The sequence below is a fragment of the Nomascus leucogenys genome, chromosome 12 (assembly GCF_006542625.1).
Source record: "Nomascus leucogenys isolate Asia chromosome 12, Asia_NLE_v1, whole genome shotgun sequence".
NCBI classification, from domain to species: domain Eukaryota; kingdom Metazoa; phylum Chordata; class Mammalia; order Primates; family Hylobatidae; genus Nomascus; species Nomascus leucogenys.
Genome location: NC_044392.1, coordinates 76,944,951 through 76,964,768, shown reverse-complemented (window position 1 = coordinate 76,964,768; position 19,818 = coordinate 76,944,951). Strand labels below are relative to the sequence as shown.

Genomic DNA, 19,818 nt, shown 5'->3' with positions numbered 1-19,818 from the left:
CTACAATATGCCCCAAGCTTATCTTGTATATTCCCAGCCTCAGTTTTGGAATCAACCATTTTCCCAGGGTAACTTGCTTCCTTCAATTGGAGAAAAGTACATTAGAAACCAAGATCTGGGCAGTAGGTGTGCTTATTGCTACTGGAGTGTCATTTCTCTAGGTCTTCTCAGCTGACAGAGCAAAAAAAAATTTATGTATACTAACCCTTGTATGTACACTTATCTGTAAATATTTCCATAATCCACCTGTAATATATAGAGGAAATTAAATAATATGCTAAATTAAACATGAGTTCATACTAATGTCTCCAACTTTAACCCATTGCCACATTGAGCATTCTAACCACCCCTAGTGTTTTTGTAACTTCCCACTCCAACAGTGAGAAACCTGGCTCCCACCATCCATTTACTTAATTCTTCAGTTCCAGTGTACATATATGGTAGTATCAGAATTCTTAAGCCATAACCCTGTGGGAAGCAACTTTGTCAACTACACTATATTGTTTAGGTACCGTGTCTTTTGTCTCTAGCTTTGTGGACTCCACGAACTTCTGAAGTTGCTTCCATCAGTACCTTTTTCCCTACTTTCTTCAGTGAGGTTATTTCATTCACTTGTAGTAGAGTTAGATTCTTCTGTCACACGTTGCCTTCCATCATGGGATTTCTTAATCTCCTAAATGATTTTGTTTTAATTTACATGTGTTAAGCTTTACTGTTGGGGCTATAAAGTTCTATGGGTTTTGACAATTTAATTGTCGTGTATCCACCAGTATAATATCATACAGAAAAGTTTCTTGACCAAAATATCCTCTGTATTTTATCTATTTAAACCTGCCTTCTCCTGGAACCCTTGGCAACCACCGGTCTGTTCACTGAATCTATAGTTTTGCCCTTTCCGAATGTCATATACATTGAACTATAAGTTATGTAGCCTTTCAGACTAACTGCTTTCACTTACTAACATGCATGTAAGGTTCATGCATATTTTTGCATAACTTGATAGCTCCTTCCTTCTTATCACTAAATAGTATTCTATTGTTTGGATAGACAACAGTTTGTTTAACCTTTCACCTACCGAAAGACATCTTGGTTGCTTTCAGTTTTTGGCTATTATATGTAAGACTTCTAAAAACTCATGTGCAGATTTGATTTGCAGCTTTATCATTTAATTTTTTAAAATTTAGATATAATTTACATACCATAATATTCATCTTTTTAAAATATATGTTTCAGTGTTTCTTAGTACATTCACAATATTGTGCAGCCATCACCACCATCTAATTCAAGAATATTTTCAGCACCCCAAAACCATGTACCCAACAATTATTTCCCATTCTCCCTTGCCTCCGACCCACTAATCTACTTTCTGTCTCTATAGCTTTGCCTATCTGGACATTTCCTACAAATGGAATCATATGATACATTACCTTTTGTGTCTGGCTTCTTTAACTTAACATAGCGTTGTCAAGGTTCATCCATGTTGTAAACATGTGTCAATCATTCCACTTTATGTCTGCATATTATTCCTTTATATGGATATACCACACTTCATCTTTTCATCAGTTGTTGGACATTTGAATTGTTTCCACTTTTGGCTATTAAGAATAATGCTGCTATAATCATTTATGTACACATTTTTGCATAAACATATGTTTTCATTTCTCATGGATATATATCTATGACTAATTGCTGGGTCATACGGTAACTCTTTGCTTAACTCTTTGAATAGTTCCCCAACTATTTTTGAAAGCAGCAGTACTATTTTACATTCCCTCCATCAATGTTTGAGAGTTTCAATTTTGCCACCTCCTCACTAACACTTGTTATTGTCCATCTTTTTTATTATAGCCATGTAATGGGTGTGATTTGATATCTCAAGATTTTGATTTGCATTTCTCTAATGACTAATGATCATGTGCTTCACATGCAGGTTTCTGTACGTTCATGTTTTCAAATAAGTTTGGTAAGTACCTAGAAGCACTATTGTTGGATTATGTGTTAAGATTATGTTCTCTTCATTTTTAGTCAATCAAATAAATGTAATCATCTAAAACAACCAATATTTGTGAACTCTTATCTGTTGCAAACCATGATAGCTAGCTAGTTGTTAGCCAGAGAGGAAATAGAAAACTCATTTTGCTCTATGTTATTCTTCCCTGAGTGCAAATGATTATTGCACCTTCTAGGGGAGATGACAAGGTGCTGGGGTACTTTCAGGTGTCACAATGATCATGTGTGCCACAAGCATTTAGTGTCTGAGGATGAATCAATATTGTGCAGTGTGTGAAAGAGTCTTGCATAATTAAGAAATGTTCTATTCCTAATGTCACTGAATATCCCAGATGAAATTAATAGACAAATGTAGGAGTCAACAGAAACTGAAAGACAGAAAAGATAAAGGGTAGAGTTCAAAATTTGTAAGTGAAAAAACAAGTATGGAAAGGAAATAGTGGTTAACTGACAACTTTCTGGGACTGATAAGATCTCCTTCCTAGAAATATTTTGAGACTTAAATAATCTCTGGGACCTATATATGTCACAGTCTTTGAGATTGCTGTTTTTCTTATTTATATTTTGCATCTTCATCCTGACTAACATTATTTAGATTACCTTACTGAGTGGCCTTTGCAGTCAAAAGATGCTAACCAGCACACTTTTTTTTTTCCCTATAAAGGTATGGACAGGGTAGAATTTGAAGGAGGTGTTAAAGTTCCCACTTTACTTTGAAGTTATTCATTATAAGCTGTTAGAACTAATATTTGCATTGTAGTTAAAAAATGACAAGTAATTGTGGTATCTTTAAACATTAACCTGGCAAGCTCATTATTTGAGATTCTTTGATTAATTATTTTTCTTTGTGATGCTAATGAATTGCTTTCTGAGGTCACATAAAATTATGAAATTGAAGCTAACATAAAATCAAATATTTGGGTAGGAGTAAGAAGCAAGTGCTTTGCATCCTTATTCCAAGTATGTGGGATAGTATTCTAAAGTATTATTCAGCATTATAAACCAGGAATTAACACAGAAAAAGAATGAAAATTTCTTAATTTAATTCCCATTGGTAGGATATTGTGGTGAAGTGGAACTTTGTCAAAAAAAAAAAACAAAAAACCCAAGTCACACTCTGTACATACCAAAGTGTTTAATTTCCATTTAGTTGATTTTTGCATGTTACCAAAATGCTAAATTCATTTTCCCCCAACAATTAAAGAATAGAATACATTGTTCTCTATTTCTCGCAGCCAACTCAGTAAGTAGTGATTAAGCCTTCTGGCAGTCTGTTCCGTTCATGGCCCCCAGTGAACAAGTTTACTGGTATTCATCCCCTTGTATAATTCTTCCCCATCGAATCTGGGCTGGACCAATGACGTGCTTAATCAAAAGAACATGTCAGAGTGCCAGTTCCAGGCCCAAGCTTTAAAAGGTCTGGAAGTTTTCACTTTTGCACTCATAGGAGCCCTGAGCCTCCAGGCAGAAATACAGCTATGCTTCTGGAAAGGGCATGTGAGAAGCACCAAGCAGAATGAGAGGACATGTGACTACATGGAAAAAGAAAGATGCCTAGCTCTCTCAACTTCCCGACCTGCCCACAGCAGAGTTACCAGTTGAATTCACCAACAGAAGTGACCAGCAGCAAGACAAGCAGAAGAATCAGTTGCTGAGTCCAGCACAGACTGCAAAATTGTAAACAAATTAAATAGTTGTTGTTTCAAGCCAGTAAGTTTGAGAATTTAGTTTTGAAGCAATGAAAAAACCAAGGCACCTACTGTATATCCAGCACTACATAATTTGCCAAGGAAGCACAAAAAATAGAAAATGAAGGAGTGATGCACGTTTGACTTCCAGTTGTTGAGCTGGATTATGGTATACATCTTTTCTTTTTTTCTTTCTTTCTTTTTTTTTGTTTTTTTAGACGGAGTCTCTCTCTGTCGCCAGGCTGGAGTGCAGTGGCATGATCTCGGCTCACTGCAACCTTTGCCTCCCGGGTTCAAGCGATTCTCCTGCCTCAGCCTCCCAAGTAGCTGGGACTACCGGTGCGTGCCACCATGCCCAGCTAGTTTTTGTGGGTTTGTTTTTTTTTAGTACAGACGGTGGGGGGGTCCACCATGTTGGCTAGGATGGTCTCTATCTCTTAACCTGATGATACGCCCACCTCGGCCTCCCAAAGTGCTGGGATTACAGGTATACATCTTTTCATAAGAATTTTGGAAATTATGTTTTTATCAGTAATATGTTTCAGCTACATTTCAGATTATCCAAAATATGGCTGGAATATTAATTATATTTAGCATTTTTTAGGCAAATGAATTCTTCAACTTCCAACAAGTAACTTATCACTGAACTTTGGGAACATATTAATTTACTAGGTGTTCCTGGTATCATGACATGCAATCTTTCAAGGAATAATTTCCAATTATTACAATAAGTCAAGCAAGAAAGAAATTTGGACTTACCTGTGTGGTACAAGAAAGATGCAACATACTCAGTTTCAGGAACTGATAGGAAGGAAAGGGTCAGAATGAGCCAGGCATAAAAGAACAACACAAACATTCTTTTAACAACACAAACACGGAGGAAGCCGCCATGTTAGAAGGGTACGTAGGATTTGGTTTATAATCACACTGGATGGTGAAAAGGATTTTTATGAAATTACTCAAAGATAACAAGGAAATTACATGGTTAGGTTACGTTTTAGAATTATGAATTTGGCAGCAATTCGTAGTAGAAGAGGGAAAGATTCGACAAAATCTTTAAAAGACTTACTGACATCCAGTATTTTCAGTAGCTTTCTCCAGTATTCAAAAGAGATTTTTTTAGTTCACATTTTATATTTTCAAATGTAAAATATTTAAATAAATGGCAGTAAGTACACTTGTTTTGCAGTTTAGTCAAATGCTTTCATATGATGTCATAATAATATCAAATTTTCTTGATCAAAAATCAAATTATTTAATCAAATCACTTTGATGATCCCCTGAGCTCATCCATGATATATTAAATAAAGAGATGTATAGTTTTTTACTTGCATGACCTTTGATATCCTGAAAAACATTTTATAATGACTTTCCTTAGCAATAGTTTTGTGAATGTATATATGTTTTTCTCTTTTCAATTTTTTATTCTGAGCATGATTTTTAATATTTTGCCAAGAGAGTAAATAGCAGAGCATTATCTTATGTATTTAGCTGTATTTCCTTGTGAGGAGAAAAGATTTTTAAGAAAAAAAATCAGTTGGGTACTAAAGAAATAATTGAGTCAGGATGAAAAAGAAAATGAAAAAAATCCTCCCCAATTCTTATTTTAGCCCTAAATTTCTTTTAGAGTATCTTATGTCAATGTACTTCATATTGTTATTTGCAGTTGCATAGACTGTATCACAAGAACTAAGGGAAAATATCTTTTTGGGATTTACTACCACTGTAGGCTTTGTAAGCAAATAATTTGTTTATACAGAAATATATTATCCAATGGTCTGACACCGTGCCTAGTAAACAGTTATGGCCAGAGTTAGTGCGAGAAAAGCAGATCCATAAAGTCAGTTCAACTTATATTTCTAGGAGGATGAGCTAGGTTTGGATTCCTTCTAACATGTAACTTGGATATATTGTTCTGTAAAACTTTACTCAAATTGGGGGAAGTCTTTCCAAATTAGGTAAAGTATTTTAAAGCGCTTAGTGCTTAAATTTCATGAAATGGTCTCAGTGCTGATCTATGATTTAGTGGCATATGATAACCACTTCAGGCATTTTCTATGGCCAGAATTAATGTTATATGTGCTTCTGTGATTTGTAGTGTTATGTCATATCACTGGATTACAGGTAATCCATTTCCCATTGAAATATGTAGTCATGACCCAGCGCAGTGGCTCATGTGTGTAATGCCAGCTCTTTGGAAGGCCGAAGTGAGTGGATTGCTTGAGCTCAGGAGTATGAAACCAACCTGGCCAACATGGCGAAACCCTATCTCTACTAAAAAATTTTAAAAAAATTAACCGGGCATGGTGGCGCGTACCTGTGGTCTCGGCTACTCCAGAGTCTGAGGTGCAAGAATCACTTGTTCCTGGGAGGCGTGATTACAATGAGCCTCGATCATGCCACTGCACTCCAGCCTAGGTGACAGTGTAAGACTCTGTTTCAAAAAAAAAAAAAAAAAAAGAAAGAAAGAAAAAAGGAAAAGAGAAAAAAAAAAGACAGAAAAGAAAACAAAAAATAGAAAAGAAATAAGTAGCCACAAACTTCAACTGAGTAAAGAATGAATCAAATAAGAAGCATGGTGAATGTTTCTAAAATGCAAAGTCTGTATTTATTTTTAGGTTTGTATACGTTAGACTCTATTATAAAATATGAAAATTATTTTAAAATCCAGAAATGCTGCATGTTTTTGAAAAGCATTACTCTAAATGGTATAATTTAGGTTTGAAGTATTGTTTGTGACAAAATATTAAAGGTAGTTTTTGATTTGAAATATTTAAATTAGAGCTGTCTGTAGATTAATTTCAAAATTAAAACTCATAATCAGATGTTAATTCTAATTCTTTTTAGTTTCATATAAGTGTAAAATTGTATTTTTATCTCTAAGTTAGAATAATGAACTGTGAATCTAAGATTTGAAAAGCAGTGTACTAATGAACTTATAATTCCTTGGTGCATATGTTGGGGGGGTCCTTTTTCAAAGCGTATCTGAAAGTATAAAGAATCTCTTTTTAGTGTTTGATTAGCAGCAAAATTAGTGGGCTAGAAACATTATTCATAATATAATAGAGATGTAGGAAAGTTGGAAACTCTCCAATTGGATATTTGGAAACAGGGACAACTTAATTGTTCTGAGGTTGAGAGACAAATTACTGATTACATTTTCTCAGTAAAGGGTTCTTTTTAAAATTAAAACTAAATTTGTTTATATATTTTACTAAGAAAATGCTCATCTCCTCCTGCATAATGGTTGGCACATAGTAGGTGCTCAATAAATATTTTTAAATTAATTCTAAGTGCAATATGTCCATTAATTTTAAGTCTATTGGGCATGCTGCTTATTTGAACTTGGTGAAAATTATGGCCTCTAGTTTTTCTATTTTATGGATTAGACACAGTCGGAAGGTATGAATGTTAATGCCATTTTTGGTGATTTTATTTTGAAATAAAAATAGATAAATAATAAAAATTAAATTTAAAATTTAGATTCTAAATTTGTGATTTACGATATTTTGACTCAACATTTCTATTTCTAGTGTACAAATTATATCTGATTCCTGGGAAGTATCCAGGGTAATTTGTTGTATATCGAATGCTTTTATCTTTTTTATAGTACCCTTTAAACGTGGTTTTTGAATGTAAACCTTAACAATAGAAGAAAGAATGAAAGTGCCTACTTATTAAATGAAATATTTAGAGGGGTATTTCTTAAGCTATATCCTCTCAAACTGAAGGTAAGAATTTTCTAGGCAGCATAAGAAATTATGCTAAAATGAGTTCCTTCTGTGCATGTGAGCAGGTATATATTTACATTAGTGATGTGTATCTTTTACAATAAATGGGAAAAATAAATACTTCTTGTAGTTGAGTGGAAACTTCATTGCCCCAAGTTGTGTATGTATTAGATAAAAGAATGTTTTAAATATTCAAACGCAGTATTATAGTTATAGGCATTAAGGACATTCTTCCACTGTATGGAAGAAGCATGCTTATGCAAGCCTGGAGTCGGGAAGGGAAAAATAGGATCAAGGATGACTAAGGATATAAGTAAGGATAGCCATGAACTAACTAACCGCAAGTATGAAAACACTTTTATTATTCATTGGACAAGAAAATTACAGAACCAGGCATTTGGAAAATCTTCACATACTGACGTGTGGTTTCAGTTTAAGAGGTGCTGCTAAATAGAGACAGAAACAAGCTCAAATATTCCCAAATGATGCTTGCATCTGAAAGAAGAGGCAGATATGTCAAGCTTTATTCTAATCTACCACTAAATCTGTCTGATCTCATCATCAACAAGTATTTATTAATAATCTAACATTTATGTGCGTACAATACTATGTTAAATGACAAGAAGACAGAGTATCATTAAGTATACGGTACAACAATCTTAAGTTGTATAGTCTTATTACAAAGCCAGGCATCACCCATAGAGAGTAAACTCTGGTATCATCTGCTATGTTCCAAATATGTGTAAACAAAAACAAAAATGCTATATTCAGCTATTATATAAGGTGAAATATGATAATTGTTCAAAGCAAGTAGCATTGGAACCTAAAGGTGGAGAAATTAAAATTGGGGAAGAAGTCAGATTTTAACAGTCTAAGATTTGATGTAATGGATATAATGAAGTAAAGGCACTAATATTAGAAAGATGGAATAAGATGATGGAGTTTCCCTGACTGAGTATACAACAGTATAGTGATACAGTTTCAAATATTGGACTAAAGGATTCTAATTATATTAAATAATCCTGTAAAACTACCAAAAGAGATGTTGAGTTTTAGGAAGGAAACTCTGATAGAGGGCAGTGAAAAGAATGGAGTGAAGGTGTGGGAGACAAGTTGGAAAGTTTTAATAATCCAGGTGATCGTTATAAGACTGTGAAATAGGACAAGAACAGAATGAATGGAAAGCAAGAAGTAGATAATGTTGCAGAGACTGAAATAAAAATATTACACATACAAATAGATGTTTGAACAGATAAAATTGGTAAAGATCTTAGTAACTAGTATTCGTTACAGGTTTTTACATCTATATTCATGAATAATATTGTCTGAAATTTTATTTCTTTTAATGTCTTGTCTGGTGTAGGTGCAGAATAATGCCAACCTAATACTGAGTTTAAATGTCTATCTCATGTTTCCTGCAAGGATTTGTGTACAATTGTTACTATTTCTTCCTTGAATATTCAGTAGAATTCACTAATAGAATTCAATTCTTTAATAGATATAGAACTACTTCTTCTTGAGTGAGCTTTGGAAGTTTCTGTCTTTCGAGGAATTTGTCCATTTCATTGATTTATCAAAACTATTGGCAACAGTTTTTCATAATATTTTTTCTTCTTCCTTTATTTTCATGGCATTTGCAGTTATATTCTCTATTTCTGACATTGGTGATTTGTGTGTTTGTTCTATTTTTTTCTTGAACAGTTTGGCAAGAAGTTTATTAATTTTATGGATCTCATCAAATAATTAGCTTTCAATTTCACTGACTTTCCTCTATTGGTTTTGTGTTTCCTATTTCAATGATTTCTGATTTCATCTGTATTGTTTCCTTTCTTTTGCTTTCTTTGAATTGAAATTGTACATCTTTTTATATATTGTTAAGGTGGAAATTTATAACTAATTTGAGATCTTTCTTTTTTAATAAAAAACATTTGTTAATTTCCTTTTTTTTTTTTTTTTTTTTTTTTTTTTTTGAGACGAAGTCTCACTCTGTTGCCCAGGCTGGAGTGCAGCGGTGCAATCTCGGCTCACTGCAAACCTGCCTCCTGGGTTCACGCCATTCTCCTGCCTCAGCCTCCCAAGTAGCTGGGACTACAGGCACTTGCCACCACACTTGGCTTATTTTTTTCTGTTTTTTGGTAGAGATGGGGTTTCACTCTGTTAGCCAGGATGGTCTCGATCTCCTGACCTCGTAATTCGCCTGCCTCAGCCTCCCAAAGTGCTGGGATTACAGGCGTGAGCCACCACCCCTGACCTAATTTCCTTTTAACAACTGTATTACCTGCACCCTGAAAATTTTGATATATTTGTTTTCTAAAGTTCGTAATTTCAAAATAGTTCCGGTTCCCATTTAATCACTATGAAAATTATTTGGCCTTGGTAGGGAAGATATAATTATTATATAGATTACAACATTCTAGAAATGAAGATTCAGGCAAATCAAAGACTCAGATCTGGATTTTCAAACCAGATAATTTGCTTCTAAGTATCTTGCTCTTCACACTATACCACATGGCTTCATGCGCTACTTTACAAGTTCTCAAGTGTGGAAGACTTGAAGAAAGTTGAATATATAAGCCAAAGTTTTGAATACAGAAAGAGAAACAGATTTTTTTTTTTGGAGGGGAGGTTAGTTGTTTTATCCTATGGTGAGCTGGAGCTATTGATGTGAGAAATAAAAGGGCTGTCTGGTTAAATGCTCATACCTTGAAACATCATGAAATCTGCTCTTAGGAGAAAGGCACTTCCCATTTTCTATTTCTTAGCTACCGTTAATTGAATTGGACTAAATATTGTTTCGTTTACCTCCCACCTACAGCTTTCCATATTCAGGTACAGACTTCAGTTCTAAAGAAGCGCACAATTAGAAATAGGATCTTGGAGATGGCACAGTGGTTTTCAGATGTATAAAATCTATGAGTATGTCCTAACAGAAAGTTGTGGAACCCAGAAAAACTCTGGTCAGTATGCATCCTAGTCAATTACATGTTATACAAAGATATTTACATTATTATGGAGTATCAGAGTATCAATCAAGAGCATAAAAAGATGTCCTCTCAAAGGAGGAAGGGAACAGTCAAAACCTGATAGAAAGTGAAATGTATGGGAAATATACATGTATTATCCTCCCTGTCAAATTTACGTCTGAAAACGTTTTCCAAAATCACTGTTGGAAAATGTGCTGGGACAAAACGGTTTGCTCGCCATCTTAACTGACACACTGTAAGTGTAATTAGTTATTGTCTTCTTTAAGAATGAAGAAAATAAATAAAATAAAGGCCAAACTTGAATATGTGAAAACAATACAAAATAATAGAAAGGAAAGAGCTTCTGGATGACTTAGTAGAAGAATTTTGTTTCTGTAATAATTTGCTGCAGGAACCAGAAAAAAATACTATTAGAAAAAAATTAGCACTCACAAAAGTACACAAGAAAGCATTATTTTTTATAAACGGAGGATAAAACGATGTTAAGAGAATATTCAGATGAAATGGTAAGAGAGTAACTTAAAATATTAAAGGATGGTGATGAAATTTAAAATTATAGTAAAAGGATGAAAATCCAAAAATCCCAATAATAATGTACAGGCTGAACTTGGAGATCAACCAGAAACAGAAGAATATTAAAACAGTAGAAGATTTACACTATTTTTTGTCTCTGATATTTCAGTAAAGTATAAAAACACATATGTAGAAATATGAGAGTCAGATATAATCCATAGGTCTTGTCTTCAGAAAATGTGTACAGATAAACAAGCATATACACATAGAATTCATCAATTTCCAGGGATTTAAAGAACTTCTAAATGGCATTCATGTATCCCATGTTAGGTGAAAAATTCCCAATATGCAGCGGAGCTGAATAATCTAGTTTAACATTTCCAAAACCAATACTCCCGTGAACATATCATTTTCCCCCAACTGGTCATGATCACTCAAATAAGTTTTGGAAATGCTAGGGTAAGTAATATTAAGCAGATTCTGTTACTTCATTACTTTTCAGAACCTCTTATAGGCAATGTCTCAATATATAGCTGTTTCAAAATGTGCTTACTCTCTGCCAGGCATTGTTCTAAGTGTTTCACACTTAAATCCTCCTAACAATCCTATCAGATAAGTACTATTATTTTCTGTATTATACATAGAAACTGAGGAAAAGCAAGATTAAATAACTTGTCTGGTTCACACAGCCTGTTCATTAAGGAAGCTAGGATTTGACAGTATGGTCCAGAGTCTGTCATTTACCACTACAATAAAAACAGGAAGTAGAGCACACGGGGACCATTTAACTTTTTATTTTGAGGTGAACCTATTAATATTACATAGAAGCAGTGCTTTAGAGAGCATAGTATGGAAAGTAGTAAGGTGATTGATTAGATAGATTGAACCACATGTAAATACATATGAAACTTACACATATGCACACAGTTAAATAACTTTTAAAACTAACAAACAATACAAGAACTATTTACAAAACTTGATCATCTATGAGGTAACCTAAGATGTCTCAATATATTCCAGGCAGACTTCGTACATTATATATTATTTGATAACAATGCAATGAAACTAAAAATTATTAACCATATTAGTTATAATTACAGTTGCTGATGTAGGGTTTCAAAATAAAGGGTTTTAAATGAGATAGCAATTTATTTCTTTCTCACGAACAATTATTTTATAAACATAGGGCAGCTCCTTGGTGTCAGGCACCCAGGCTTCTTCTATTAATACTTGCTTATTCCACACACCTCCACCAGCCATCTCCACCCTGGGGTCCAAAGTAGCTGCTTCAGCTCCTGTCTCCTTCACGTCTGCATTTCAGGCATTAAGGTGAGGAAGACACACTTTTCCTTTCAGAGTAAGAGTTTGCACCGTTTCATCATTCCATCACTTTCACTCATACCTCCTCATTGAATTTAGTTACATGGCAAACCCAGCTACAAGAGAACCTGGGAAGTAGCACTCTTTAGGCTGGTGGTCGTGTGCTCAGCTAAAAATATGTTACCATATAAGAAGAGATTAACTGATATTGAGGTGCTGAAGCAACCAGTAGCTTCTGCTGAACAGAAAGTTTCTCTTAACTCAGATAAAAGATGAAATCAAAAGTATAATTATGGAAGGTTTAAAACTGGTAAAATATTGCCAGACCTAACTCCAAAGAAAATTGAATGCTTTAATGAATGTATATTAAACATGAAAGAATGAAAATGAATGAGTTTATCATTCAAGTTAAGGAGCTAGAAATAATTCTTCTGAGTATAAGAAAAGCAAGGAAGAATTAATAAAGATACAAATGTAGTTTAATAATTTATAAATGAAAAACAAGTTGAATTATTAAATTTGAACACGGGCTCTTCAACAGACCATTAAAAAAGATAAACTGCAGAAAATACAAATCAATAAAAAAGATGCATATCTTTAACGTTATATATGAAAAAGAGAATATAACTACAGTTGTAAAAGAAAATTAATAATCATAAGATTAATAATCATACCAGCACCTAGTACAGTGCCTGGCAGAGTACCTGACATAAGTACTAGGACCTTAATTGTTACTTAATTAATTACTGAATAAACTCTGGCCTACAAAACTCTTGCCTGTAATATAGAAATCTATTACAATAACAAAATCAGCTTAAGAAAATGTTGAGATATGAATCACCAAAGCAGAGAAGAAGAAAGGAAATCAATCTTTTTCTGGCACATTCTATGTACCAGGTGTTTTACATAATTTTTGTCTTTTATTTAAGCTTTGTAACCCTGTAAGGAAGGAATACTAAATTTCAAAGCTTAGAAAGCTGTGATTTAAAAAGGTTCAGTCTCAGACAGTAAATGATTGAATTGGTGTCTGTACTAGTCTGCCTAATCTGAATGTTGGTGTTCTTTCCTCTGCACTTTTTCATTCTTTTTTTAGACTTCTCTTTCCCAAGAAAATCCTACCAAGTTCCTTATATCCGAATATGTCCATTTTATCTATTTTACTGGTTTAAATAATGGGAATTTGATTTGTATGAGACTTTTTTGAAAAAGGTTTGATTCTTACAAAATATTTTTGAAAAATGGTTGCATCTATGTGGAAGGGAACCTATCTGTGCAGAAATTTCTCTCATGTTTCAGGACAAACGGTATTGTTTCTAATCAACTGGTCTGTTTTATCTTTCAGACATTTGTGAGCATTATAATTGATTGTGCTTTTCTCTCATCTTGGCTGGTGGGAAGATAAAAAAGTGGAGCCCAGTTTATCTCTAAAACCGTGTAACACAATATCCCATGTATGTTTTTTGTGCTAATATTAGCTCTGATTTTATTTTCCCCCTACATGTTTTATTTGACGTTTTGCGTCTTTATTTTATCCATGATATTCGGAATATTTTGTATGTCATTTAAAAGTGAATGTGTATAAAAACATATAAAACTGATAAACAATTTTCCTAATCACTCTCTTATTTTTGAATATTTAGTTGCTTTCATTATACTTTTCTGCTTTTCTAACATAGTTTACTAGTTTGCTTTGGCACTAGCAATGTTTGAAATTGCCAGTTTTACCACTGACACATTTATGGTGGATACTATCATAAGCCATATTTACTTTAATATTAGTAATAATAGGATTTTATTATAGAAAGAGAAGAAAATCAGGAATGGGAAGGGAAAGTATAAAGAATTCATTTGATCACAGAGTAAACACCAAGAATGGTGGTGAGCAGATCAAATCATGGTCGAAAAGGATATGGCAAACTCAGGCTTGATTTGTTCTGAGAGTATCAAAGTATAAGCTAGTAGATTGGAACAGAGTCAGCAACAATTTCAAGATGGTAGTAATTCCTGTGGTAAGGTAGGTGGTACCATCAAGATTTCAAGGCACTGTTTTTCCGTTTAAAGCAAAATTCAGCTAATTGCTAGCAGTACAGATCAGAGTCCAGTGCCTAGTCCAGAGTCTAGCAGTCATCAGAGCTGATTTGATTGGAAAAAAAATACTTATTTTCATTCTCATTTTTTATAAGCTCACCAGCCTAGCAGGTTCTTAAACATTTAGTTATTAAATTTACCTCCTCATTAAAACTTTTTAATAAATTATCCAACTAGCTATTGAGATATTAGTATTTTAATTATTAGCTTCTATGACCTCTTTGTATAGATATGTACAATATCCATATACAGATATTCACCCTTTTTACTTTTGTTGAAAATATTTTCCTGGTTTTTTATTTAAATATATGTGTACATTTACAACTTGGAGAACTTGTGTTAGATTTTAAGTGTTTCCTTTTGAATGTATTGATCACCTTGAGAGATATTTCATCAGATGTAATTCAGTTATTGGCATGGTGGAATGCCTTGCAATCGACCAACATTCCTGTTGAGAACAGTAAATGGTGATTTTTTTAAGTGCATATGAACTCTGCATTTTCCACTCAATTTTTTTATAAACCTAAAATTGCTCTAAAATAAAGTTTATTAATTAAAAATATACAAGTGTTCTATGGTCTGAATGTTTGTGTCCTCATCAAAATTTTTATGTTGAGGTCCTCACCCAAAAGGTGATGGTGTTAGGAGATGAGGCCTTTTGTGAGGTGATTGAGTCATGAGGGCAGAACCCTCATGAATTAGATTAGTACCCTTATCAAATAGACCCACGGAAGGTCCTTCTTTCTTTCCACCATGTGAAGACATAGTGAAAAGACACTGTCTATAAGCCAGACACCTTTTTCCTTGGTCATGGACTTCCCAGACTCCAGTATTGTGAAAAATAAATTTTTGTTGTTTATAAACCACTCAGTCTATGGTATTTTGTTATAGCAGCCTGGAGGCACTGGTGAACTGCAAGCATTAATAGGAGTAGGGAGACTCAAGATTTTGGATGGAGACAAAGTTAAGAGTGGTAAGCTCTTAGACTGATCATAGTTTTTTCCTGAGGATATTTGCCAATTCTGGTTTCAGGATAAGCAGCTGATAATACAGGCTTTCCACCTGCCGCAGAACAAACTCCAGGGACAGAGAAAAGAGCAGAGCTTTGGTAGACTCCAAGGCTTAAATATGAAATTTGAGACCTGTGGGGATAAGATCCTGGCAAGAAGGGAGGGATAGAATGACACTGACACTTCACAAATTTTCCTCACCGGATATTTGCCATTTTCTGAAGCTACACAGGTGACAGCCAAGAAGCTGAACAGCTTCTGAAAAACAGATGGGAGATTTCTGCACTCTTGCCTAATTGAGTAAACAAAAACAACAACAACAAATCATTTCACAGCCTACCAGAGAGAATAATCTAAGTGAATAAACTAAGTTTTACTGCAAAAGTTGTAGGTGGGTACACTGAATGAGAACAAGCCAGAAGTAGAAAAAAAAATCATATCAAAGCTGTAACTGATCCTAACTTAGCTCAGCCCCTGATTAAATCAAGCCCTCACTTTACTCACTCTGTCTTCCTGGCCAAAAAAGAAAAAAAAAAAAAAGGTAAAGTTGAACCCTCTCTGCAAGAAGATAATATCATATGCAGAAGCCAGAGTGACAAAAATTTATGAATGACAAACATTCAGTTGTAAATTACCAGACAGGCAAAAACAAGGATACGTGAATTTTTAAAATAAGATTAAAAACTGAAAGAAAGAATAACAGATAATAAATACATTAGAAATTAACAGGCAAGAATGTCTAAGTAAATATAATTAATATATTAAAAGAAATAGAGGAAAAGAGAAAACAGATGAAAAAATTGAGAATTTCACCAGCAAATTAGAATATGTAAATATAAATAAATAATAATTTTAGAACTGAGAAATACAATAATTGAAATGAAAAACTTTAAAGATGTGTCTAAAAGAAGACTAGACAGTGGAACAGAGGATAATAAACTGGAAAATGAGTTAATGAAATCAGGCAAACTGAGGTACAGAAAAAATGAAAATACAGAAAAGCAGAAGAGAAATGTAAGACAGTGTAAAGATCTAATAAGCATATAATTGGATCTCATAAGAAAAATACAGAGAGAATGGGGTAGGAGCAGTATTTGAATACACAATTGCCACAAATATTCCAAAAATGATGGAACACATCAACTGTTGAGTTCAGAAGTTCTGGTAGACCTGAGAAGGATAGATACAATAGTAAAGCTGCTTCATATAAAAACAAAAATACAATCATACAAATAGTCACAATAATAGAAACATTGCTTTAAAAGAGCATCAATACATTCATAAAAGAAACAATAAAACCAAAAGACAATGAAACAATATCCAACTGATCAAAGAGAATCCTATTCCCAGAGAAAATATCTTTTGAAAATTAAAATGAAATACAAATTTTCACATAAACAAATGGTGAGAGAATTTGTTCCTAGATGAACTAAACTAAAAAAAAATCCAATAGAAGAAAAATTATCTCAAAGGAAAAAAATGAAGAAGAAAATGAATAAAAGAAGGATAAGTATACAAGTAAATATAAATGAATATTCATGTTGGATAACAATCATGCTTATGGCTTGGGGGCTTTACAATGTATACAGAATTATAATGTATCATAATAACACAAAAGGCAGAAGTGGAATAAACTGAGTCTAACTATTCCAAGATCCTTACATCATCTGGGCAGTGAGAAAGTAATAACTTATATTCAAATACTCATGTTTTAATAATTATCCACAATAAGACAAAAAAAGAAATATAGAACTAACAACGTAGTAGAGGGAAAATGGAATCGTGAAAAATAATTGATTAATTCTAAAGAAGATAAGAAAAGACACAAAAAATATAAAACAGGTAGATTATATAGAAAACAAATAGTATGCTAATACCTATCAAAGCCCCATCAGTAATTATGTTAAATTAAAAAGGATTAAGTATTGAGTAAAAGATTAAAAAATAAAACCTAACTATGCTGTTTATTGGGAACATATCTTAAATATAAGAACACAGAAAGCCAAATTGTAAAAAGATGTGAAAAAGATATACTATAAAAACACTACTCAAAAAGAAGCTAGGTGTTACATTAATGTGAGACAAACTAGATTTTTAAGACTAGTTAAATTTCTAGAGAAATGCTGATAAAAGGTCAAACTAAAAGAAGCATATAAAATTATAAATTTGTATATACCCAGTAACTTACCATGTTACTATAGATGGATGATAGATGGATGATAGATGATAGATAGATGATAGATAGATAGATAGATAGATAGATAGATAGATAGACAGACAGACAGACAGATAGAGAAAAGTTGGCGGAAGAAAAAAGAGAAAGAATTCCAAAATCACTGGAAAGAATTTAACTCACCAATCTTCCTAGACAATAAAACAAAAAAAAGTAAGAATAAAGAATATCTAAACACAACAAATAACTTATTGTCATAAATTGACCAGTGCATACAAATATCATAAAATGTATAATATCTTTAAATGCATACTCAGTGTATACTAAAAACTATTATTAGCAAATGTTAACTAACTGAATAATACAGAGAATATACACTTGGCCACTACTGAATTAAATTGTAAAATAATAGCATAAATAACTATAAAATCTCCAACTTTTGGAAATTAAGCAATATACTTTTCAATAATACATGAGTGAAATAAGTCACAATGGATATAGAAAACCTTATGTGCTAGAGTATGATACAGTCAGTATATCAATACTTTTGAAATACCAAATATTGTTTCTAAAGACTTGTTTACAGCCTTAAATTCTTACAATAAAAAACAAAAAGAGCTGATTATCAACGTCTAAGATTCTATCTCAAGAAGTAAAAGAAATAAACAGCACATTACACCCAAAAAAGTAGACTGAATGAAGTAATAAAGAGCAGAAACTGATGAATTACAGTAGAAAGCAAACACACTACAGAGAAACTGAACAAAATACAAAATTACTTTCTGTTTTTGAAGATTAAAATTTCTAATCACTTACAGGGCTGATCAAGTAAAATAAGAGAAAAGCCACTTGCCAATATCAGGAACAAAATAGGTCTATAGGTCCTGTCTGTTGCACAAAGAAACACTCTTTCAGGTTGACTTCGCCAGTGAATTCTTCCAAATATTAAAGAAGAAATAATGCCAATCCAGCATAAACCCATCCAGAGGGTTGAAAAATAGGGGAAACACTTTCCATTCTTTTTATGAGGCCAATATAATCTTGATATCAAAATCTGGCAAAATACTACAAAAAATTAATATCACACATTAAATCAACCTGTTTCAGGAACACAGGTGAAAAAAGTTCCTGAACAAAATATTAGCAAATCAAATAGAACAATATATTAAAATGATGGGTTTTATTGCATGAATTGTAATGGTGTTTTACCAATAAAAATAGATTAATATAATCGACATGAACAGAAAAGATGAATAATACATAAAATTATATCAATAGATTACAAAGTTAAATATCACTTATTTTAAAAACCCTATTAGTAAGGCAGGAACAGATGACGTCTTCTGTTCTACATAAGAGCTTCAGATAAAGTGTCTACAGACATCATAGTTAATTGTAAATTGTTGAAAGCATTTTCAGAAACTGAAAATGAGACGAAAGTGTCTGGAGGTCTCAACTAGTGCAAAAAGGCATGATAAAAGAAGTGAAAGGGAGAAGGATGTTATAGGCAGAAATAAAGCCATCATTTATGAAATATATGATTACATATGTAGCAAATCCAAAAGAATATCTAGACAAATTATTGAGATTCATAAGTGACTATAACAAGGTCACAAAATACAAGGCCAATACACCAAAATCAATTGCTTATCTATATTGTAGCAAGAGAAAAGATAATATAAAAATTTTAAATATAACTTTTATAACAGCATAAAACAGAAGCTATTCAGAAATAATTTAATAAAATACGTACAAACCCTGTGTCCTGGAAACTACAAAATTTTGTTGACAGAAATTATAGAAGGCATAAATAAAAGATAGAATACAACATGCTCAAGAGTTGTAAGAAATAACGGTGTATAAGATGGTCATTCTCCACAGAATGATCTATAGATTCAATGCATTCCCAATCAAAATCCCAGGCAAGTTTTTATTCTGGTGGAAATTGATCATCCAATTCTAAAATTTGTATAGAATTGCCAAGATCTAAGAATAGCCAAAGCAGTCTTGTGGAAGAATAAAGCAGAAGGACTTTCATTACCAGTTATCATGTCTTATTGTCAAACTGCAGTAAATATGACAGTGTGATATTGGCAAAAAAAAAAAAAGACAAATAGACAAAAGAAACAAATGAGAGTCCAAAAAGAGACCCATATTCATTTGGCCACATGACAAAGATGACATTGCAGGGCCAGAGGGAATAAATGTTGCTGATTCTGTTTAATATTCATATAGAAAAATTGCAATTTTTGACAACTACCTCATGCCATACAGAAAAGTAAATCTCAGAAGAATTGTAGG

General features: G+C 32.9%; 1 long non-coding RNA gene across 1 annotated transcript in view; it reads right to left on the bottom strand.

The window, feature by feature from the left end:
- Positions 1–3,222: 3,222 nt before the first annotated feature.
- The window catches only part of LOC115837657, a 32,910-nt gene continuing 16,314 nt past the window's right edge, over positions 3,223–19,818 (bottom strand). Inside the window, exons 3-5 of the long non-coding RNA XR_004032716.1 lie at positions 6,016–6,132; positions 4,458–4,499; positions 3,223–3,677 (exon numbers count right to left, since the gene is read on the bottom strand). This is a non-coding gene — a long non-coding RNA (uncharacterized LOC115837657). The remainder of the gene's footprint in view (positions 3,678–4,457; positions 4,500–6,015; positions 6,133–19,818) is intronic.